This window comes from Larimichthys crocea, chromosome XX (assembly GCF_000972845.2).
Source record: "Larimichthys crocea isolate SSNF chromosome XX, L_crocea_2.0, whole genome shotgun sequence".
Taxonomy (NCBI): domain Eukaryota; kingdom Metazoa; phylum Chordata; class Actinopteri; family Sciaenidae; genus Larimichthys; species Larimichthys crocea.
In genome coordinates, this window is record NC_040030.1 from 11,754,098 (window position 1) to 11,779,216 (window position 25,119).

At 42.7% G+C, this 25,119-nt stretch overlaps 1 protein-coding gene across 4 annotated transcripts in view; it reads right to left on the reverse strand.

Annotated features, from left to right (window-relative positions):
* foxp2 (forkhead box P2) overlaps positions 1 to 25,119 on the reverse strand; it is a 104,599-nt gene that overhangs the window by 76,029 nt on the left and 3,451 nt on the right. For all 4 annotated transcript variants that reach the window (XM_027272091.1, XM_027272089.1, XM_027272092.1 and 1 more), the window contains exons 2-3: positions 18,788 to 18,854; positions 18,019 to 18,084 (exon numbers count right to left, since the gene is read on the reverse strand). The gene's annotated coding sequence lies outside the window, so the exon portion shown is untranslated. The remainder of the gene's footprint in view (positions 1 to 18,018; positions 18,085 to 18,787; positions 18,855 to 25,119) is intronic.

Consider the following 25,119-nt stretch of genomic DNA (forward strand, 5'->3'; position numbering starts at 1 on the left):
ACTTGCACACTAATCACGGAAACGACAGTATATGTTTTATTAAATGCATGCATGACCTTTTGAATATACACAAGTGAAGCGGGCACAAAAGACAAAAGAGGACGGTGCAGGGGAGACTGCGAGTGTTGCGTTTATTGAAGCCCGTGTGCCAAGAGTGCCAGTGATGTTCACGTCCCTCCTCCTCCTCCCCCCGTCCGTTCTCACCATTTAAGAGCCAGTCAGAGAAAATGAAGTGATTTTACCATCTGCTGAAATATGTTCAACTGCCCCTAACGACTCCCACACAGTGATAACTGATGTTTCAAAGCAAAGAAAAGCACCACACATGTGAAATAGAGCCTACGCACATCAGCACCATTCATTTGTCACACAAAATGTTCCACAAGCACAATTAATGAGCCATTTAGTCCTGCCTACAAATAAATAATAATAATTTTGGAAAAAAAAAAAAAAGCCAAATAAGACATAATGAGGGGAAAGGGCTTTTTTTTTTCTTTTTCTTTTTTTGTCCTGGACAATGTTGAACACACGATACGTTGCTTATGGCCAGAGAGCAGAGACCATTACGGACCAGTGATTATATAAGTGGTTGGAAGGCAGCACCATTTTAATATACTGTACTTAAGCACCAGGGGTATCCATGGCAACTTGCCTTGCACCGTGCATTCAGAAAATCCCTAATGAAACGCCTATTAAGTGGCTGATAATGACAGTGTCCAAATATATTTGCATATGTATTTCAGTGCAAAAAAAAAAATGAGAGCAGTGAATGAAAGTAGAGAGGGGCTTGATTACTGCAATCACAATAATAAATGTGGTGATTTTGATTTGTTTGTTGTTTGAAAAATTGTAGTTATTTTTGGAAATACACAATTTCTAAAATCGGCGGATACGACAAATGTAATGCTTGGTCATTTGAGCTGCAAACTAACTCTGATGTTTGTAAGGGTTGCTTTTGATCAAATTTATATAAGGGAAAGGAAAAAAAGTAGTAGTGGCAGTGGGTGTGAATTGAGGCCTCATTGCCTTCCTTTGGGAGTCTCCACATGTGACTTCCATTTGCGACTTTGGCTGAGTGCCCAACAGGACATCCCTGAGAGAGTGTTTGCTTGACTCAATATCAACAGCCCGAGTAAGCAGCCCGGAGGAGGGTGGGGTGGCGTGTGGTGTGGGGGGGGGACTCTCAGGCCAAGCCCGGGCCTCGGGTTCCTATTGAAAATAAACCAGGCTGTACATTCACTGGGCGCAGAAATATCAACATGCGCTGTGAGGAGCCACGTATAGCACTCAGCAGCGTTCCGCTGGTGCCTCTCCAAGGCTTAATGATACCTGCACCTCCCCTCCAGCTGCTTCTGCCGACGCCGCTGCTACACACAGACAGCGGGCGGGCGGGAATTAAAGTATACATTACAGCAGAAAAATAAAAAGAGAACGAAATGACAGAAGTCAGACAGTTCAAGCTGACCGGGCCTCTTGAAACGAAGGAGCTGGTAGACTAGAGACAGACACTCCAGGTTAAATTGGCCCTCCTGCGCCTCCTCTTATTTTCCCACCACCACAGCTGCCTCCGATGGTCTACCCCCACCCCTTCCTTAAAAAAAAAAAAAAAAATCCTTTCTTCAAAAGCGTATTTGAATTAAACGAGATGCTGAAATCAAAGGCTCAGCTGAGCTGGGTAAATTTAAACAAGCAAGTGTGGCTCACAGCAGTTTACCTGTTATACAGTAGATTGGAATTAGATGAAAGGGTAGAGCATGGCAGACAACTTCCCTTTTTTCACAGCAGTAGATATTATCATACAGTAAAGGAGGTTGCAGTTTAAATTACATTCCTCCTCAGTGAAAAGTACATGCTACAGAGTTGTTGTCTTTTTTTTTTAATGTTCCCGACCATATCATCAAGATGATGGAGGGGGATTGAGATACAACAGTCGTTTCACGCATTCAGATTTCCTGTTAGGGATGAATCTGAAACCCATTTATGACAGTGATCTGCAGTGTCTAAAGATCCCACAGCTCAAGCTCTGCCAAAGAGATTGTCATTCCCAGAACCATGGCTGCACAGTTGAATGGCAGCGAGACAAGCTCCACTGGCAGTCAAAAGAGCACAACACCTGTATATGCTATGCAACAAACCGCTATCTCACATCCAATGAATCCTGTTGATGCGTTTGCAAGTAGCAAGGGAAATCACTTCCATGCGGTCCGTCATCCCGCATGGAAGTGACCATGAATTCGACAATGGGCAAAGTTTGGGAATCGTTTCCTGAAGCTATTGAGACACGGAGACGTTCTGTTCTTGTGCCGAGTCCTCTCATTACCTTCGGCCTTCTGACTTACTGCTGACACAGTGGCTATCCATTCATGACTAAAACACCATTCAACTAGACACCAATAACACCTAAAACACCCCCCCGATCAAATTAATTCAGGAAAACGGCATTCCGGCAAAGAATAATAAACTCATTATATGGAAAATTCAAAACTCTCCTATTCTCCACACCGCGGCTAATTCAAACCTAATTTTTACTAGCCACTAATTTGAGGGCGAAGGGCGGGGGATAGGAATTACATCTGGAGGTAATTCATCGCGTGGAACTGAGCCCAGTGGAGACTACGATACCCCCCCCACACCACCACCACCACCCCTCCTCAACCCCCACCCGAAAAAAAAAAAAAAAAAAAAAAAAAAAAAAAGAAAACACAGAGACAGGCAAGACATAGAGAAGGAACTATTTAGGTGAGTGGGACTTCCGGAGCACTGAAACGACACTTTTCACAAAAATGTTTTCATTGTGCTGTCACCAGACACGGGCTGGAGAGGATATTGGTGCTGCAGGCACAGACAGAGAGACAGACAGACACGCTGATAAATAAGAGCGAGAGGGAGAAAAAGGTTTTCAGGAAATGTGGGACTTCTTATGTGGATCGGGCTCTCCCAGACAGCTGCATAGGTTCAGGATTTAGTAAATAGCCAAAGATGTGGAGTTTAAGGACGGGTGTGTGTGTGTATGGAGGGGGGGGGAGTTAATTCTGACTCTACAGTTGGGTGTTGTGCCTGCTCTAAAAAGGAGTTTATGAGGACGTCTCCCTCTCAAGTGACCAGCTACATCTGGGCTGCCTAAGTGGGCTGCCTAATAAATGGCACACTTTTTCAATGATCTGCAGTTTCAAAGCACTGAGTAAAGGGTATCCAGCTGTATCGATTTCACTGTATGGATGCAAACTTAACACTTATTTTGCAAGGAAGTATTTGTGACGAGGAGAGGACTAAAAAAAAAAATATTTTTTAAAAAATTGGACAGATTTTTCTTGATTACACTGAAAGATCAAGCCGAGCGAATGAAATATAAAGTTTGGCTCCCGACAATCATGCACAGTGAAGAATCCCTGCAGGAGGACATTAACATGTGATAGAGAAACTCGCCTCAGTCCTTTCTACATCAGAACCCCCTTGCTCTCCACATCCATCCTCTGCCACCCCTCCAACACTAAATGTGTTTTCCAAATGAAAATAAACGGAGTCCGACCGGTTTGAGGCAGTCATACTCTGGAATATGAGATCAAATAAAGGCTTCTGTGGAGGCTGAAAGGAGAAATGAAATGGCTTCTGAGGGGAGATGTACCGAGTAATAAAATTACTCCTTTATATCTTCCTAAACAGCACATGTTCCCCTGGAGTGGGTGAGGGCTTCACTTTGGTCAAAGACAAGTATGCAAGTGGCAATTTTTCCTTCAGGGAAGATTCCCTGATACACTTCTTGAGACTTGGCGCACTGCAATTTTCTTGAAAACGAGAAACTATTTCAGCAACAAGTTAAGCGGAACTTTGGAAGTTTCACTTTGATGATGTGCTGGTAGACGCTGTCATTGAAAGGTATGTTCCATTAAATTGGAACAGCAAGATGACTCATAAGCCTATTGCTTTTCACTGAGTTCATACTAGGCTGAAATGTTCGGATGAACAGTTGTATTTTATAATAAAAACATACAGTTGACTTGGAACTGACCATGATGTCACTACTTGAAATTGGTTAGCTATTCCAGTTATACAAGCGCCGTTCCATTTGGCATTGGGGGGAAATTTGCAACAAAAGTATGACTCTAACTACTTAAAATCATGCAATTGATTTGTATTCTTAAAAAGCTGGTCACAATAATATTCAGAGGGACTTTTTTGCTACGGCAGAAGGGTTATATTAGAGGACATTTGCAATTGGAGAGAATACATTATAATTCATTATACAGTAGCTATTAAACCTTCAGTAAAAATGCTTTAGTACAAGGATTGAGCCACTTATCAGACCTACTCACTACCTTTAAAAGCTGTCCATGTTCAGTACTCTGAGTGGCAAAAAAGCAATCGCTGATGACTTTGAAAATAGGACTAGATGTACAATTTATCAAAACAGAAACGGCTGGCGGGGATTTCAGAGAATCATGAGTTGTAACTGTTTGTTCGAAATCACAGGAGAGGGAGACTGCAATTTATAGGAAAAAAAAAAAAAAAAAGATATTCAACCACATAATTTTTTAAAAGTTACCAATAGAGTGGTTTCAGATTATACTGACCGAAAACGACTTGAGGAAATTTAAATAAGAAAAAAAGTGTATTGTTCACTAAAATGGAATCGTTTTGCGAGATATTCACAGCGTGCTGCACGGATCACAACATTTTATCCAGAAATCTGTGTACTTTTCCGTCACTGTGCTTTAATTGAGGTTAATCTGATCAAATGACACAAAAATGAAATAAGTGGCTTGTGGATGCTTACAAGTATCACCGTTTTAGTTTGTTTGATACAGTCTTGGAATGTAATTAAGTGGTTTACAACAACAGGTTGATGATGTTTGTGCTGTGACTATGAATTAATTTTCTGGCATGAGCGTAATGCTGAACTTGTATTCTCAGTGACAACCTGCCCTGCTGTTTACAAACACATACAAGTGGAGAGCAGACTCATTAGAGATCTCATAACGCTAGGTCCCAAAAATAGTGCGTGGAGCGTGCATCAGTGGCTTAAAATGCTTGTCAAGCCATCATCATTGGTGACTTTTAATTTACGCAAAAGGCACCCAATTATACTTAGCGGCAACGTTTTCAACACTGCGAACTTGGGAAACATCATTAACTTTCTCTCTGTATTGCCTTTTGCCCCTGTCGAAGCCTGTTGCTGTCTATTCACGAAGATGAATGGCAAAGGGGATGTTTCTGACAGCTTAAAAGTACCCATCAACTGCCTGTGAGACATCTCCCTGCACATCCAGACCCGAACCTCCCCAAACAAACAGCAGGCTCCACTTCAAATACATAGCAGGACTATTAGGTAATCTTCTCCTTTGTTCACTCTCCCTGAGCCTTGGTGACTAACCTCAATCTCTCCCTGTTCCACCTTCTGCCTTCAAAGCTGACAACACGGCACTTAATACAGCCGGGCTAGAAGAGTGCACCGTGATGAATGGCTATCTGGAAATAAACACATGCTATCTTGTGTATTCAAAAGAAGTCGTATTTGTTGTGTTATGATGACAGTGCCAGTATGGATTTAAAGTGAGAGGGAGCGAGGAGTGGAGGGCGACAGCACAAGGGCTCTTTGTTTTTGGGACGGGACAAATCTGAAGTTTCCTTTTGGATATTCAATATCCTGCAAGGTACAAAACAGAGTTACAGTAGTCTAGTGTCTGGGTTTTTTTTTTTTTTTTGGGGGGGGGGGTTCATAGGCTTGCTACGTGTGTCTGTGAACTGTTGCATGCTTCTTAGTCAATTGCTGTGCGGCTTTGCGTGAGTCGCTTCCAACAAAGCCTGGGAAATCAATCAATCTGAGGAGAAATACCTCTTATGCCAGATGTGGCAAAAAAAAAAAAAAAAAAAAAAAAAAAAAAAAAAAAAAAAAAAAAAAAAAAAAAAAAAAAAAAAAAGGACTTAAAAAGACCTCTTGTATTAGGGACTCTGAGGGTCCAAATAGTATAAAACCATGTTGAAATGAAATATTTATTACAAATGAATCAAGCTGTCAAAATGCTACCTACTCCACTTTTGAATTTCTGCTTGTTATTTTAGGTGGCTTCTCCAAAGCAAAGCATGTCAAATCTTAAAGTGTGTAAACGTCTCACTCTGAAATATATCTCCACTGTTTACTTAACAAGTTGCCAAGGAGAATGAAAGACAAATGTTTCATTAGCAGGTGACTTTTTTTTTTTTATTGTTGTTGTTTCTTTTACAAGTCTTCAGTAGTTCCACTCCTCGACACATATACGCGCACTCTTGCATACACCGACTGTAATTATAAATGCAATGCTTGCTATAGGGAGCTGAACTTTTCACACCTTTCAAAGCCACAAAATTGGATGGTTTTGTGGTTGTGCAGCTGCCGCTTCGCGCTAATGCAAGGCGGTGTCATATGAAAAATATTCCTCTTCCCAAACCACAGGGCTGGTCATTAATGAAACACAGGCTGCGCAGTGAGGTCATACAGAGTCTAGATTTCAGCAGCCACACTTAAAAACCGCTCAGAGAGAATAGAGAAACATGAACACAAATCAGATTCCAGCTCCAAGGACGGGGAAAATAAATAAATAGAGAAAGGCACTGGCCCCTCTCACATTTTCCCCCAGCGCTCTGCAAACAACCGTCAACTGCAGCTCAGAAACAGCTCACAATGAGAGCAGACTAAACAATCTGGTCCCGGCCAAGGAAAATGCTAAGCAACTCTGCACACAGGATGTCTCACCCTAATTGCCAACTATCAAATCTCACAATGGAATCTATCCATTTGGCAAAATCTTCACAGCAAACTTGGCAATATACTTTTGCTTTTTTAAAAGCGTCAACTTTTGTGATGAGAAGACAGGATGAGAGAGAGAAGAAAGATGGAGAAACATAGTTGTCAAGAATTTCATTTCTGTCTTCTGGATTTGCTGGGGGTTTACTGAGCTTACAGGAAAACTAGCAATAATGTGTGCCGAGAGGAGGAGGAGGAAAAAAAAAAAACTTTGATTAGATAAAGGTGCTGGGGGTCTTGTAAACGAGTGATTAAAATCCTCAGCATTAAGATAAACAGACTAAATAGGTCCCCAAAGACGTGCACACTCAGGAAGGAGAGCGAGCAAGGGCAAGCCCAAGTCAGCAAGAGAGACTGACAGACTGTGTACTGGAGGTGGGCATGAGAGCGTAACTGGAGCCTTGGGACTGGTATAAGAACAGGGTTACCAGGAGGGACCGGGCTTTAAAACAGGAAACTAATGGACAGTCTCCACCATCCACCATGTGGCATTGTATTTTCCAGCCAGTCAAAGCCATGCTCACAGAGACCCCATGACTTCAAACAGCCAAAATAGCAGCACATTCATGAAACAGAACAGAACTACTGGGAATTAAAGAAGGCAGGGAAAAAAGAAAGTGCGCGCACAAACACACAAGAAAAAAAAAAAAAAAGTAGCAGGCCTCGACAGCAGATGGTAAAATTAACATTTCAACAGTTCCTTCCTTTCATGTAGGTCTCGGCAGAACTTTTTCTTTTTTGGAAAAAAAAAAAAAAAAAAAAAAGAGAGAGGGGCTTCGGTTTTGGTAAGATACAGTGGTGTAGAAGGCATCTGGAAAAGGGGGAAGAGGAATATTGGCTTATTGCTCCTGATGGTCCACCTCTATGAAAAATTAAATAGGTCTGTTTTGCAGGTTTCCCCTCTCTAGAGTGCCCTAAACTGTGTTATGGAAACATCATCTTGGTAATTTATACGCCAAAGAACACCTGGTGATGAAAGAAAATAAACTATTCCTCCCATTCTTTCTCCATTTTAAAAAACCCAACACTTTGGCTTTGTGGTCTCTCCCTTTGATGTTTCTTTTTTATCCCCACCTTTTTTAATGTCCATCCATTTGGCTTATTTTGCAAGAAGTTGGCATCTATTGCAGTGTTAAGTCGTTCACAAAATGATTGTCAGATTTCATCTTGAAGTCTTGATATACACTTCAAAAAGGGTGCTGTAGAGATGTTATCGTGGAGAGACTGGAAGACTGAGGCATCTCTAATAAAGACCCAAACAATGGACAGCCTCTCTCATTTCCAACCCTGTCCAATGGAGCGTCTCAGTAGTACCCATTAATTTGGACACAGTTCTGGCTAAATTACATGTGTTCCACCTCTGTGACATTTTAAATGCAATTAAAAGCTGGTTATGGAAGTGTGCACGGACTTCCCTGTGATGAAGGGAAATCACTGACGTGATTAACATGCAAACGAGCTCACGCTGGCAGACTAGATTGGGGTTTGAAAACCTCAATTACTTTTGTGTGATTATCTATTTACCAGTACACAGATTTCCATTTCTCATCTCCAGCCGAGTTCCCCGCGCACGAGCCTCAATTATACGTGGCACACCTTTATTTATGATGCGCACCACGCTGAAATACAAGCTGCGGTTATTTTTCACTGTGATATATTGCGTCTTTACAGGGTGCTCATGAGCCAGGGCCACCAGACCAACGCTTCCTAATGCTGAACCATTTGCTTTGTGAGCACTTAATATGATCTTGATCCCCACCACCCTACACACCCAATCCATCCATCCTACCCCTATTTAAACTCAGTTTAATCCCCCCCCCAACCCCGTTAGACAGCAGGGAAAGTAATGGACAAAGGGCAACCATTTGTCCTTTTCAACTGAATTATATGCTTTAACATTTTATTGATTTCCAAACTCAAAACTATAAACACTACAAAAAAAAACCATGGATGACTTTGTATGTGTGTGTGTGTCTTGTGTGTGCATGGAGTTGATTATCTGGAGACTAATTGCAGGTGAATATTCCAACTACATCAAGTGGTGGATGAGAGGAAGGTGTGGAGTGAAATGAACTGCAGAAACACTCCAGGCCTTATAGTATGTATCATCTTGTTGATGCAATTATTAAAGTAACGCCTGGCAGCACAGGAGGAATGCAATTTAATTCATTTAAACGGCTGAATAGTAACAGGATTACACCTTTTTTTTCTTTTTTTTTTTGTTAAAATTTACATTCAAAACATACATTTTTCAAGCAGGCAAGATTTAAGATACAGAATGAAACCCAGCCAACTTTTTGTTTAAGGAAAAGAAACATGAAGCAAAAGACTGAAAAATATTCCAAAAAACACACAAAAAATTAATGAACTACAGAACAGTAACTGTGCCAGTGTGTACTTGCTTTTCAACCGTTTTATCTGAAGCGTAATGATTTTTTTAAAAAACGGTATATAGTGCATGATTTTATTGTTTGTCGGTGTTCCTGCCAGTGTTTCTCGGTGCCCAGGGACAGGAAGAGAAGGGAAGACACACACATATCTGTGGCACAGCGAGGCTTTTCACATTGTGCCCAGCATACATAAAACATGCCCTGTTGCTTCAGCTGGAGCAAAAAGGAAAACAGTGCCATCAAGTGAAATTTCTGAGGATTCCTCAAACACCTCAGCAGATAGATCTATCATCTTATCAAACTAAAGGCAGTAGAAGGAGAGAGTCCGGTTTGGTAAACTTAAATTAACAGTATTTATTGATACAAAATAAGAGGGTTTTTTTTTCTTGTCAAAGAAATACCTCATAAAAACCTCTTTTTAAAGAAAAAAAAAGAAGGTGTAATTAAAATTATTCTGTACATCTGCATCTTTTTCAGTAGTCTTCCAATCTGGATGGGAATATTAGACACAAGAGCACCTCCCACTCAAGTAGTGAGATGATGAGACAAGAAATGAACATGATGCTTTGCTGACTTCATGTTCAGAATCCTGTTTGAGGCACCTCAGGAACAAAGGGAATCATTATTACTATTTGAACTCAGTTGCCAGGACTTGGCTACAACACCGCTATGAGGTTGCTAGAGTAGGTAGGGAGGAAAAAAAAAAAAAAAGCAGTGGGTGCAGCATATTGAGTGAGTCAAACTGGTGGTGACGGCTAGAATCACGAGTGAGAGAGAATAAAAGAGAGAGAGGGACGGGTAGAGCTTAGATAATAGTAGATAATGGACAATTAACTCGGGCTGGTAGTGCGGGCTGCAGTGAATAGCAGCTTGTGGTGCAGCAAGTCCCCGATCACCACTCAGCCATATTCACATTGGGAATACAGGCGATATCAAGCTGCAGGCTACTGGGCCTCAGAGGTGTACACGCTGCATTAGCAATCTCCACAATGCCTTCAAACAATGCTAGATACCAACAAAGTGTCCCAAAGTGCAAACGCAAGCACTCTGCCGATGGGAAGTCTGTGGTGCCATAACCTTGTCCATTGTTTCACGTCCTCTCACCATCAAAATAAACCCAGGAGCTGGAAATCCATTAAAAGAGGTGACATACTGCCATTTCTGGGCTCAGACATGGAAATTAGCATAATTAAACCTATATAAAAGCTAATTGCATAAATAAATGAGTGAATGTCACCACTGTGCATCACACAAACAATGCATGTGTTCACATCAAGGTCCTCAGAAGTGTTTTTAACTGCCCACGAGCCTTCCCCAACCCCCCTTTCAAGCTCCATCTAAATCTATTGATCTGTGAAACACGGGGACCCAGGGGAGGCAATTCACTTAATATCAGACATCTAATGATGAGATGAATAACGATTATACTATTTGGTAATTAAACGTCTTACAAACCATTTAACTGACTGTGCGTCAGGAGGGGTCGCTGGAGGTCGTAACGATTGTTTTTCATTTCTTCGCTCAGCACGCAAGCGGGAGACACACGCAGGAGGTAAGACTGGGGGTGGGTGGGGGTGATGGTGGAAAACAGTGCAAGACACAATGGTGAAAACACACTAATGATTGTTAGCAGCTATGGCACTAATCCCTAATGCTGTCAAGACTTTGAAGGGGAAAACAATTTAGAAGAGGCGAAGGGAAAGCGGGAAAAAGCCAGACAAACATCTTAGCCTGACGGGATTTGCGTTTTTAAAAAATATATATATATTTAGAAATCTCATTAGCTCGCTTGTGCGTCCTTTCACAATAAGAGATAAGTGAGTGAGAAAAATAAGCCCATATTTATTGGTGAACTGTAAATACATGTGAGAGAAGAAGGGGGGTTATGTACAGACGCCTTCACTCTTTGCAAGAATGTGTCTGATCCACACAAAGGTGTGTTAAACACACGCTCTGAGAGCCAATTTACTGTCAACATCCACAACCCTAATCCCTACTTACAGGCAATAATTACCCAACATTGCCATGTCAGTGTGTTGCTGTACGGACAGGCAAACTCCAAAGGCCTGCTCAGGGCTTATTATTCAACTGTAACGTACTGTATACAGTGAGTAAGGGCGAGACGGGGAAGGCAGGTGAAAAAAGTTTCGAGACGTTTTCGGGGGGTAATGAAACAGACACACACACACACAAACGTCCAATCGCTCTGTCGGACTATCGGCTAACAATGCCTTTCTTCTGTATCTGCTCCTGGCACATTCATACAGCATTTACTGTCAGAGGGATGTGTGTCATGCTCCTGGCTCCTTATTGAATGATAGCTAGTAAACATTGTCATTCCAAAGAGAGACAGGATTAAAGCCTGCGTCGCCCATTGAGAGGAACAGTGCGCGGAAAGCGAACCAGAACAATAGCCAAATGGAGGACGGTATCGCAAGGGTCCAATGTCTGGCGTGATGAATATGTGGGAGATTATAACCCATTCCATCATTTCCATAATGTAAAACTCTCTTTCTTCTTCGCCTGCCGACTATTCACTAAATAAATGAGAAAACTATCACCCGCGCAGAAATATTCGACAAAAGGCAGAAAGGGAGGGTGACTGCGTTTTTGAATGACCCCCGTGCCTTTGACAATACGGGCGCTGTCCGGACACATTCGGGAGCAGCAGAGTGAGTGAGACCTGGTAGGGTATTTATCACCGGGCACAATGCAAATGTATTACCATGTCACCTATACCACTTTACAGCACAGAATGGAACCACGGGCGAATACAAGAGAGTTTTTATATAATGCCAGGTGGAAATATGAATGTGGCTTTACTGCCTCGCTAGCCCTCTAAACTGAGGGATCATTCAGTGGACGCCCGTTTGAAAAACCTGTAGCCACAAAGAGTCAGCCCTTGCATTTAACCAATATGCTAAGTAGCCTGGCTAATAAGTCTTTCCAACAGAAATCATTTGAATTGGCCTGACTGACAACGGCTTGAAAGAACTTCTGAAAAGAAAAAGTAGAATTACAGAGTTCAGAGTAAAGAGAGCGTGAATAGAAGAAGTCGAAATGATCAAGACTACCTTTGGCCGTGGGTGAGTTAATAACTTTTCTTAAAAGACTTTTTGAACATCTGTGAAAGCTATCTGGTTAAGTATGGCTTCCGGGGGGAATTCATCCAGTGCAAAAAAAAAATAAGTGTCCTTCACATTATAAAGTTATACTATACAATATACTGACTGTATACTATGGACCGACAATATAAGCTGCCACTTGACTGCAGACCCTTGAATCCAACTGTCCTTTCAGAAGAGCTCCTCAAAAAACATTAAACCTGTGAAATTCCTGAGCCATAGAAAATATCTCCCCACTCCGCTCACACCTCAACATCGCTGACACCTTTGCAGCCCTTCACTTGATGTATGTGTGTCTGTTTATGTGTCTATGTGAAAGAGAGAAAGCCTGAGCATGTGTGTGTGTGTCATCTGCCCGATCACTGCAGTCTATTCCAAAGATTTCTCCCATGGTAACCTAGTTTATTTACTTTATCTACAATATAATGCTTCAGTGAACATTAGCAACTTGGAGACACAAGTTTCAATCAGTCGTCTGGTGGCTGTGCGTGCATGCCCGCGTGTGTGCTCAGCCAGGTGCAGAGAAGAGATGAACACCGCCACCAAAGAGAGACGGCGCGGCTTTAAAACCCGAAAGGACTGACAAAGAGGTCCCAAAATAATACAAAATAAAAACGGACAGCGGGAGAAGAGGGAGAGGGGAAACAAAAGGATAGCAGAAAAAGAGGAGCAGGGTAAAAAAGCCAGAGAAAATAAACTGTGCGGGACAGCGGGGAGAAGAACAGGGAGGAGAGGCAGCGGTGGGTTTCAAAAATAAAAGACAGAAGCAAATAAAAAGTGATATTGTGCGAGGGAAGTGCGAGAAAGACGGACAAAAGGAATGGCAGAAAGACAAAAACAAAGTGAAAGAGAAAGAATGAGAGAAAAAGAAAAAAGGGAGGAAGACGAGGTGTTTTCCCTGGGTAGTGTGGAGCAGGTCTTGTCCAATAAACACAGGTGAGCGGCTCGACAGGCCAGGACCACCAACCTGACTGACAGCTGAGAGCTCTCACTGACCACCAGCTTTATGTTACATGACATGAGGAGTGCAACTCAACTGACAATGAGAAACTGCCTGCATCTATCAGCGCGGGAGGGAGAGGGGGAGTATGGGGGAGTTTGGCAATAGGCGCACACATACACCTCTTACGCACTCGTGCACACGCGGCTGTTTAAAGCGGCGTCCGTGCACCGTGGCCACAAAGTTGCAAAAAAACATCCACTCTCTCTTGCATGCGCGCACACAGGAGAAAAGCCATGCCATTTCCCTTCACAGGTGAGCAGAAGAAGGAAACACCCTGGTGCTTCGGTTACTTAGTGGGAGAAAAGTGAGGAGTTGTAGGGTAGGTGGGTGGGTGGGTGATTGGGGGTGGCAGTAGAGGGGTAGAATGTATGCTGTGTGCCGACTGAATCTTTTCCACATGACGGGCCTCGGGCTGTTTTTGTCAACTGCACTCTTGAGCAGCAAGGAGTCAGGTAGTGTGACCACATGATTGCCCAAGAGGCACTGTGGTGGGAGAGGGAGAAATGGGGAGAGAGAGAGAGGGAGGGAGTGAAAGGCAAGAGAGAGAGAGAGGGAGTGGGAGAAGGATTGGGGGGCCGGGGACAAGACCGATGCAGCACGCATGATGAGGTGTAATCACAAACCCCATTCAGAGTGCAGTGGAGTTTGTCAACATACACACATTCACATTCCACTGTCTGTCAGCTCTATGACCCAAATCGAGCATGCTGTGTGTGAGCGAGTGTGTGTGTGTTTTTTCCACACACACACACACAGACACACACACACACACACACAGATACTTTCTGCCCATTTCGCCTCCAACCAGGTAGTAACGGTTGCACTGTCTGGGCTTGTGGTTTGTGGTGGGGAAGTCAAGATTCCAAGCTCTTGTAGGATTTCACTGCCGTCTGTATCCCTTTTCAACCCGCGATCAAGTGATCATTATGAACAAAGGACTTGGCTTGTTGCCTCTGGAGTAAAAGCTTTTTCAGTGGCTGTGACCGTGTGGTTTGATTTGAAACTTTTACGAAAAAAAAAAAAAGAGAGAGAGAGAGAGAAGGAAAGAACAAAAGCTACGGCGGGGGGAACGCACTCATCTCATGTAGGTATCTTAAGAATGTTACGCCAAAGACAATAAACTTGTGTCAATATCACAATAAAAATATTTAATGAAAAAGTTTAGAACAAACAATCTCATTACATTTATACATATGTGTCTGATTTAGTCAAACAACGTAAGTCTCATTTCACTACAGGAAGCCAAACCCCTGCTCTGTCACAATTTCTTAAGAGGTTGATATAGGTACAAAAAGCAGACACGTGTTTCCTAAAAACCAAAAACAAACAGTGTGTGATAATATTAACATAATTTTTTAAATGTTTAATGTTTTTAATTTTGGAAACGGCTCAAATAGTACGAATGCAGCAGTGATTTGCCTGCAGCTCTATATACTGTAACAGGGATATAAATAGAGATCATCAGTGGGTTCAAATAGTGCAGATTCGGTTTACGTCAGAATGACAATATCCCTATAAAACACTGGACTGTGAGGGGGGCTAACATAAACTGAGGGCTATGTGTGCAGGCTGAAAAATGAGCACGCGTGACAGTTTGGTGATAACACACGAGTTCAATCTGTCAAGACAATCAGCATTTAGACCTTGGGAGAAGAATGCGCGACTGTGTGCAACCGATTCATTGGACACGATCACCTGCGAGTGAAGCCACTCATAATTCTTCCCACCTGAAATAAGGAGTTCAAACTCGTGTCAGGCTGCTCTGATGTCATGCCTGCCTCGGGTTGAGTTTCACAATAATCTCAGGCTCTTGGAGGGATGCCATCGAGTCCAGCTTCCGCACCCAAGGTTTCTCCAATTAAATTGCAGGGAAAAAATAACACGTGAAACACTAGATCCCTGCTCGTTTATAGAAATTAAGATGGTGCACGCAGTATTTGCAATCAGTCATTTCTAAAGTATCAGTCACCTCTACTATGAGGTGTACATATACAAACCTATTGGAGGGGCCCCACAATATGCGGAGGCCACCTTTGCTGAGAAATTCAATCTTTCTCTCTAATAATTTCCAAAAATCACATATTATTCTGCAAAATAGCATGAAGACGTGGCATTTTAAAACAACAGCTGGATAAAAGAGAGAGAAAAAGAGAGGGGTAGCATAGGCAGCCACGAGGATCAATAGCCTCATTGAGCCTCTTTATCTTCTCCTTAAGGAATGATGGCAATACTCATTCTGAGCCTCCTCACCTCCCTGCTTTTTACTCCATTCTCATGGCAACTGTGCACTCTGGACAAACACTCTCCATGCAATCTCTTTTCTCCACTCCTCCTCACTGCTTCATCTCAACATCTCTCTTGTTTTTTCTATTCTGTCCCTCAGTCGTTTCTCTTTCACATAAGGCCTGTGCAAAGATAAATACATGACACTTGCTAAAGAAAGACATCTGAAATGTTCAGATGGAGTCCGAGAGATCTGGACTCAATTCAGCCCTGTTATGTTTTTCAATGTGTGATGGGTTTCATATGGGGCAAAGGACCAAAGGAATAAAGCTGTGGATATACATATCAGGTGTGAAAAAGATTTCCTCTGCGGATATAATCTAAGTACGATTCCGGAGTCTATATAAAAAACAGAGTGGCTCCTAATCCGAGGGATCAGCAAAGGGCAGGACGTCATTGGTCCATCCACTTTTGCTCCAATTTGCTCCCAGTATGACGCTATCAGACCCTAAACCAAACCTCATTAAATCAAAATATGGAAACTTGGGGAACTTCCAAAACTTCCAAACTTTTCTCCCTCCCCCGTGCCTAAGTGTGAAGACAAAACAGTGGACCATAGAGAGAAGGGTGCATGAAGAACAGCAGCAGATCCTTGGGACTGAGAGCAAAAGGGAAGGAAGAGAGGGAAAGTAAACCTTTGATGAGTAAGACTTTTTTTGTTAAGCGAAGGGGCTTAACTTTAAAATATTCTGGGTGGCAGTGAATGGGGGATTGACCAATGGCCCTGATCTCAGCCACACACTGGGCCACTGGGGTTAATGGTGGATAAAGATTAGAAAAAAAGGGGGTTGCTTTGCCTGATCTCCATCCACCCCCACACTCCACCCTGCAGTTTTCACCTTCTCCACCAATCCCAAATCAGCTAGACAATGGGAGCTGCCAATGGGGAATGATCCAAGTCCCTTTGATTTCTGCTTCTACCCCCTCGACTGCTCTGAGTGCCCAGGGTAAAGACCCGTGGAGGTTCCCCCTGTTTGCCCACTCACAGGAGCGACAGTTAGCAGGCTCAGAGAAACCATTTGAGGATTGGAAATGGAATGACAAGAGGTCTCTGATCTATGACAAGAAATCAATTTCAAACTGGAAATGGGAGCAGAGGGCTGTTCAGTCCGAACTGCAGCTTCTTTAAAGCAGCCAAAGATATACTTTAATTGCTGTAGATTTTTATATACGTCCACATCGGATGTACGGCTTGAAGTGTTGGGGGTAATTACACTTTTTTTGCAATGATTAGAAGGACTTTTTTTAGGCCAGCAGATATGCAGTAAGAGTTCAATCTTTGAAGATTTAACTGAATACTAGACAAATTAAGAACTAATATTTAAATCTCTTTTAGGGGGAAAGGAAATCTGGACTCTCCTTCACTCTAGAAAGATGGGACTCTTGGGGAGGTAGACCTGGTTCTGCAGCCAACCCACTTAGCATCTTTGCTCCTGCCCATATGCTTTAATCATATCTACACTTCAAAAGGTGCTACTTCACAATCATATACTAAGATAAAAAGATTTTGTCACTTAGGTGGGGGCAAAATATCTAAATAAATCTACTGTATGAAGTTGAATATTGCTCTTTATGAACAGGCCAAAGCAAAAATCCATACCCATAAAAAAAAATCACGCTGCTCTTTTGACTATTTGAATGAGTCATATTGTAATGATTGATTGAGTCATAGCACATTAAACATACCTGCAAATCATCCCATCTCAACATTGACACACACACAGACACCACACTATTGAATTAAAACCTGATTCTTTACTGCCAAGTTTACTTTTATATATTTAATATATACTTTCAAGCCAACAACATTAAAAGTTGTAATGTGTTTTTTTCTCACCATCACTACCTGAAAAGTGTTTGCAAGAGATCTAATCAATAGAGTTGCCACATTGGAGATATAATTGGTGATTCCTATTATGTGACCTGAGATTCCTCACACTCATTTGTGGACTCACCTGGTGACAAACACCATCCTGTGTCATTAGCTTGGAAAAAGGAGCTATCTTTGAACATGTCAAAGTTTTGCAAAGATGAAGGTTCAATCAAATAAACTCAAAGTTGAATTTATCGGATATGAACTGATTAACAGATGACAGTTACTCTTGTACTGCACAAATGCATGAATCTCCCACATCCCACAGCTTTTAAAATTATGGCATTTTAACATTAATGGCTCTAAATTATTGAAGTTGTGTCCTTAATACAGGTTTTAACACTTTAAATATGGAACTGTGTTTAAAAAAAAAAAGAAAAAAAAAAAGCCCTACATGGGTGTTTTGTCATGTCAGCACCCAGGATTGTGTTACTTTAAAACCAAACCCCACCAGCAGTTATGACTGATGTGGCTCATTACAGTGGACACATTAATCTTAGAAAAAAAATAAAAAATACAACAACACCAGGCATGCAAGGACAATGAAAACAGCTTTCACTTACCACTTTGGACTTTACAGTGTGCGTCGTCTGCTTTTTTCTACGGGCGCAGAGTGCGCATATTTCATCCTAAAATGAAAAAAATGGGAATATAGATGTTTGGACTGAAAATATGAGTACATTGAATAAAGCTGCATTTCAACCTTCTCTAGCGTCTGTGTAGCAAGCACAGAATAATACATACCAGGTACACTAACATCAGGTTACAGCTAAAATAACCCTGTTCATGTTATTACATTATGTTCGGCTGCAAATCTCAATCAAGACATCAAAAAATAAAAAAATAATAAAAAATAAAAAAAACTGATATCCAAGCTTGCCCACATTTGTCCGCCATAATGCATATCATAACTTCTAAGTTAGAGTAGATTGAAAATCCTTGGGGTGTGAAAACCAAACAGGCACAACTGAAAGGTTGCCCAGTGGAGGGGGAATTCTATCAAGGTGGACAAGATGAAGATTTGTTACATTTGAGCGAGGGAATGGGGGCCCCGTTGACCTCAACTAGCCACTACAATCACACAAACACAGTGGGGTGAACACTGCAATGAAAGACAAAAAAAAATATATAAAAATTTGATATTTTATTCAAACAAAAGAAGACAGTCCTTAAAAAGAGTTTCACTTCGCTTTCACTTTCAGAATACACCGTAGGTGACTGTTCATTTGAACACTGATCCTTGAAAAGACACCCTTAATGCGACTCTAATCTTTCCCAAGGTTAAGGATTCTTTGACAGATGGACATGAAGGGACCATGTTCAAATACTCACCCTTTGGGAGAAAACTTGCTGCTGTTGTCCGTCACAGGAGTGGGAGGAATCCAGCAGCGTCAGCTATCTGAGGCGAGACAAAACAGAAAGTATACCATTAGTGCAAATCTTGTTTTTTTTTTTGTTGTTTTTTTCCATGTTTCCCCGGCACATTTAGTGCTGCTGTGGACATGTGTGGACTAGATTGTACCTTGCATAACAATTGTCTCTATGGCTTGTAGGCGAAAGCAATAAACTCTGGAACAACAAAGTGCACCTGGATTTTGCTTAGAAGCATGAGAACATGTGTGTGTGTGAGTACATGCACAAACAGGCAATGTACTGTACAGTACACTACACCCTCCCCTCCTGCATCCCATCAACCACACACACTCTTCACTCTCTCTCTCTCAAGTTAAAAGGTGCAGTGCCTGGAAGGCTCAAGCTCTCAACGCCCAAGTAAATCACACTGTTAACCTGACACGATTGATTTCTCATGCAGGTCCATTCAGCTGTCTGCATCTAAGTACACATGTTATGGCAACTCTATAATTTAGAGACCATTAGTATTGATGATTTTTTGTGTTAATCACACGCAGCAAGGGTGCACAATACAACGACTGTAGCTACAGATTGCTCTGGACATTTTTACTGCGCATACATCACATTCAGAGCATTCAAAAAAAAAGGGGAAAAAAATGTAACTGACTCATTGACGAGCATTGTGGAGGCAAATTTTTTGGTGAGGGGCACGGGGGGCACAAAATGGCCTGGATGTTCCTCTCTGAGATTTTTTTTTTTTTTTCTCCTCTCCTCGTTCCCTTTCATTCTCCCAGAATTCCAATGACCCCTACAGGCAACCGACGACTGCTGAATCCTGAGGAATGTGCTCTCTGAACTGTACAAAAAGCCCTCAGCTCAAAGAGCACAGCTGAAAACAAAACATGCCAACTGCTATAATTTTTCACTGTTTTGAGTTTGTGGAAAATCTTGCACAGATTGCAGTGCAACATTTGCTCGGAGTGGGCTGTGAGGGTTTGAGGGGGGGGGTGTGGGGGTGGGTGGGCACCAAAGAATGCTGGGAAAACAGACGGTGAAATCATACGATTAAACCGAATTGTGTACGTACATGTGAAAAACATTGTTCTATGTATATAAAGTAAAAAAGGTGACCACAGCTGGAAACAGCTCAACTTTAAAGTAAAAAGAAGACAGTTTTAAACATTATTCAGATATTAAACATTATTTCAAGTAAATACCCCTTTACCTCAAATGATTTGCTGCTGAGTACACATCTGGGCTGTGCAGATGTCATATTTTATTCACTGGAAAAGCATTAAGAATGCTATTAGTCTGCATGACCTCCAATTCGTGGGGATTTACAAATACCACACATATCTTTATGCCAAATATAAAACCACTGGTAAATTCTATCAACTTATAAATATGGCAAATGCATTCAAGTATTCATGAAGGCCTAATAATGCTATAGGCTGATATTTACATAAAGCACCCGTGCACTAAGTCAAGATAAACTATTTAAGACCCGGACCACAAATACCTCCACACTGCAGAAAAAGGAGGGTCCTGCGATGAAAGAGGACATTATGCTAACAAGTCAGATTACTGTACACAATAACTTTATCTTAAAAGTAAATACCATCCTTGGTGTTAGCAAAGGGGGAGGGAGGGGGGGGCAGTATGGAAAGTCACTGGCAATATTTCTGTAGGGACCAAATGCTCCCCTTATCAGTGTTAGTCGAGCAATTCAGGCCCGCCCGAAGAAAGATGAGTCTTCAAACTCATTCTATTCATGGTCAGACGTGTAATTACCCTCAGCTCACAGTCTAGACGTAACCGCTTTCACAGTATTTAAGACCCCCTATGCAACGCACGGACGCCAGCTCCTACTACCAAGCCCTGCACGTTAAATCTGTGGGCAGATAAATTAGCGAAGAATGCAATAAAATAGACACAATGAGGGGAACTTTATCCTCCCCGCTGCTAAATGAGATTTCTTTGAAATGCAGATCAGTGGCTCTAGATTAGTGAATTTTAGCTGCTGTCAACATCATAACAAAATACAAATGCGATTGTTCGCCGGGCCCTTATCTCCTTGCTTCCATCTGTTGGCTGGTTATTTACTCCCCCCTGATTTACTATGCAGATCTAAATAAGTCGCATCAAAAGGAGGGCTTACTGCACAATGCCTTCTTAAGCTTCTACATCAAGGTATTTGAAAAACCGGTAGTCACATGAAAAGGCTGCCCATCAAAGGCACATCTCTAATGAACTCTCCCATATCAGAGGGGGCTTGTGGGGCCTGGCTTTAATGCCGTCTGTGTGTGGAGAGAGAGAGAGAGGAGCAGAACTACAAATCAGACCCACCAAGCCATGGCAGAGAAAGGAGGAGGAGGAAGACAGAGAGGGGGAGAAAAGAAAGGAGAGGGAGGAGAGGGAGGAGGAGGAAGGCCTCAGTTATCAGATGAGATTAACACAGCACAGGGACTAGTCCTAGGTCTTTCCATCCATCTGACTCTTAGGTCTAGGCTGAGGAAGAAAAGACGACAATAGCACTAGATTAGAACAAGTTAGTCAAACTGGACAATTAGAAAAAAAAATCAATTTAAGCAACCACCTTTAAAGTTACTCTGAATGCAGTATCCTTAAGGCTGAGTACAACTGAGTATTAATACATCTGTCAAACAAAATGACAAACCAATCCAGTTCTCAGAGGGAGATTCTTGGACTGTCAAAAACAGGAGAAAAAAAAAAAAATCCACTGCTGCCCTCCCTCCTTCTCATTCTCCCCAGGTCTGCAAACAGCTTTGGTAATCTCGAACAGAGCTTTTGCATTACGCTCCTGCGAGAACCTTTAATTTCATGGTGTATTTGTTGCATTCAGCGCACGGGCCGGATTACAACCGACAATCTTCAGACTTATACGGGGAAAATAAACTGCATGGAGAGATCATGATCTGTTACCCACCCCACCACACCCCACCCACTGCCATCATCGCCGCCACCATCCTGCTTTTGTAGCTGTGTGTCTGGATGAAGGGGGGGGGGGGGTGGAAGACCCCCACCAACGAGCATGCAGTTTACCAGTGAACAATTAGCCCCGGAGCAAGAGCCAGGCCCGGCACTGGCACATGTGGTTAAGAGGCGTGCGCTGCGGGAGAGCGCCAGATGATGAAGGGACGAGGATGGGAGGAGGGAGAGAAGAGGACGCTGAGGCTTGGGGGGAGGAGGTGTGTTGCGTGTGCCAGACACGCGTGTGCCAGTTTCTGGCTACTGGGCAAGTCCTTTCCTCATTCACTTACAGCTACTCTTCACAGAGAAGATAAAGACAGATAATTGGAGGGGGGGGAGGTTAACCCCGCTCCTCCATTCCAAGATTTTAGGAGCCCCGTCCTGATTGAGCTGTAATGTGAAGGCATCCGATGGATGAGTCGCTTCGCTACGGAAACCCAACTTCTCGTCCCTCCCCTCACCCCGCCTCAAGCGTCGCTCTCTCTCTGCTGTGCAGCATGCCAACTGGGCCCGGTGCCAGTCGCATTTGCAACCACGAGGGACCGTCGTCTTTTTGCCTTGCCTAATGAAATGACAAAACAACAGATTTGCATATGCAGAAACAGGTGTTGTAACAGGTTTGACTCCTCTTGACCCAAGCCGTGTTAAAGAGAGAAAACGCAGAGAGAGAAAAAACATGCAGGAGGAAAAAAAAAAAAAAAAGGAAAAGTTTATGACCAACAGCTGCCTGGAGGTATTTAGGCTCTAATGGGCACTCAAGTTTGCACCATCTGCCCCACTGCTTGCCAGAAGTGACAATCTAAATTAAAAACCACTCATCAAATATCATAAAAATAAACCATTGTTTTGCTGCCTCCATATGTCGTGGCCATTTCATGTCGTTCTCAGAGAGCAGCATTGGAGGCTGAGCTTTAAAGGCCTCTGAGCTGTGATCCAGGGAAAATCCAGAGAGCCGCACGGTAGCCTGTAATTACCCTCCCACCGATCCGCTGTCTTCAGACCAGAGCCCTGCGTCATCCTACACATTATCCAAGTTCATCCTCTCCACATTACAGAGGAGAAAACCTAACAGAGCCAGTGTGGTGAAAACATGGCCATTGTTTAGAGTAGGATTATGGGTTACCATCCAAGAGCACTAGCTGGGTGTTCAGATGGTGAAAGGAGATAAAAATCACTACACTATACTTGCTTGTAACTAGATAACTGCTATTATGCTTTGTGCAAATGAGCATTCGCTGTGCCAGAAATTGTGGCACTGGAGTGTGTGTTGCTTTGAAACAAACCCAAAAAAGTGATGCGTTTCTGTAAATGTCAGACGTCTCCCCTCCATACTTTGACCAAATTATGTCCTGACCCAAAGGGCTTGACGGGAAACATTCCTTTTGTCCTTTACTGAGAGACACAGCTAATGTACGACACCCCTGCCACCCCCGCCAAACCCACTCAACACCACCACCACCACCACCACCCAACCCCCCACATTCATTTTTTTCCTCCTGTTTTTATTTAGACGAGTGAGACAGAAGGAACAAACCTGAGACAGTCGTGACCCTGCGCCAGTGTTGTAACTTGGTCTAGAGCTACACCGGCAGAAGGCAGCACCATATGCCCTCAGCCCCGAGCTGGATGCTCTTTCTGCAGCCTAATGTGCCTGTCAAAAACTGTTACTGTCACTGCCCCTCCTCTCCATGTTTTTTTCCCCTCTCACAACATGTTTGAAATAAACATTTGTCCCCCATCTTTCTCTATGTGCTTCTCTGGGTAAAGGTCCTTAGAGATGTGATTCAGAGTGGACGCAGGGACTGTTTGGTTTGTGTTTCTGAGCAGGATACATATGGCTGAATTAAAAACTAATCATTTTTTTCCACATCATTAGGTCATCGGGTTGGAAATGACAAAAGGAAGTGCAACTTTTTTTCCCTTTTCTTTACTATCAGCATGTCTATCACAGCTCTAATAATCAAATGATGCGGTCTTTACTGAAAGATGCCAAACATTTCTTCATAAGTGGACCTTAAAAACAATGGGTGGCTTAGCCACCACTACTAGCCTCAGTGCTGTCTCACATGAGGTTTGACTGTCTCCGAGTGACAGGCTGATGGCTGAATGCGGGTCTGAGCAACGATGACCTTGCCTTTTACCATGAGTGACCCTCGATCTTTAATTCAGGGCAAGACCCCCCAAACCCAACACATTTTTTCACACCAGGACCACTGTCCATCTGACCGTGACTTGAATAAAAGCCGTCGTGCCTTCACACCACACTGACCAGCAAGTAAACATGCAATTGTTAACTCAACAAGGAAGGGGAGAAAAAAAACACGGAGGGCAGGGAGAGGAAAAAAAAAAACACGAGCAAGGTCTGTGGTTGCTGTCGGTGTACTGTGATTCAAATGAGTGCATAGTTTATTGGATAAACAGACTGACAGGTCAGCTAATGTTACGGGCCAAGCTTGCGGCAGCTTGGAGTGTCAGCTCGACGGGAGACTATTAACTACAAGGTCAAGACTACGGTGCCAGGAGGTGAACTCCAAACCTTATGAAAAAGCATAAATTATTTTACACAGCTTTAAAGAAACACTGTGTACACAAACCGGGTGTTTGTTTTATAACTTAGCATGCGCGTCCCTTTCCATTTCACAATCTGACACACTGTGAGGTTACACGCATCGGCCAAAAGCTACTTGGCTTGTGAGAGTTGGGTCATTTGTTTGCGGCTTTACAATCCTTGGAGGGAGGTATGATGACGTAAGACGTGATATTTGCAAAACAGTCTTTGCGAGATATATTTGACACTTGATTGTTTTGGTAAGTAAATATATATCCACGTCGTCTTTTTAAAACTTGGCCAAGCAAACATGAAACCCATAAAAAATAAACAAATTCTATGTGGGGCTATGAACTGAGGTGAAACAAAAAGTAAGCCGCTGGCTGACTGACTCTTTCTTCAGATAGCTCTTTACTCGCCGCTGTTTTGGGCAGCCTGCAATCTCCTTTCTAATCCTTATCCCCCTGACCCCACCCCTGTGCAGCTTTCTCTGGCCAAGGAGTCACAACGTTCCTTGCTCACAACAGTGTCGAGTCGGGCTTAAGAAGTGACCCAGAGCGTAACTAAAAAAGTCTGAGCTGTCTCAAGACTCTCAGTAACTGTGGCACATAAAACATCATTACTGCGATGTGGATAATTACGGTCCAAAAAGGTGGCCTCTTAAGCGTGTAATACACTCTTTTATCTTAAGAAGTCAATCTCTCCGAGTCTGACAGCTTGCAGCATATGATCCTGGTAAACAAATACTTTTGAGCGGCACAAAAGTGCCATT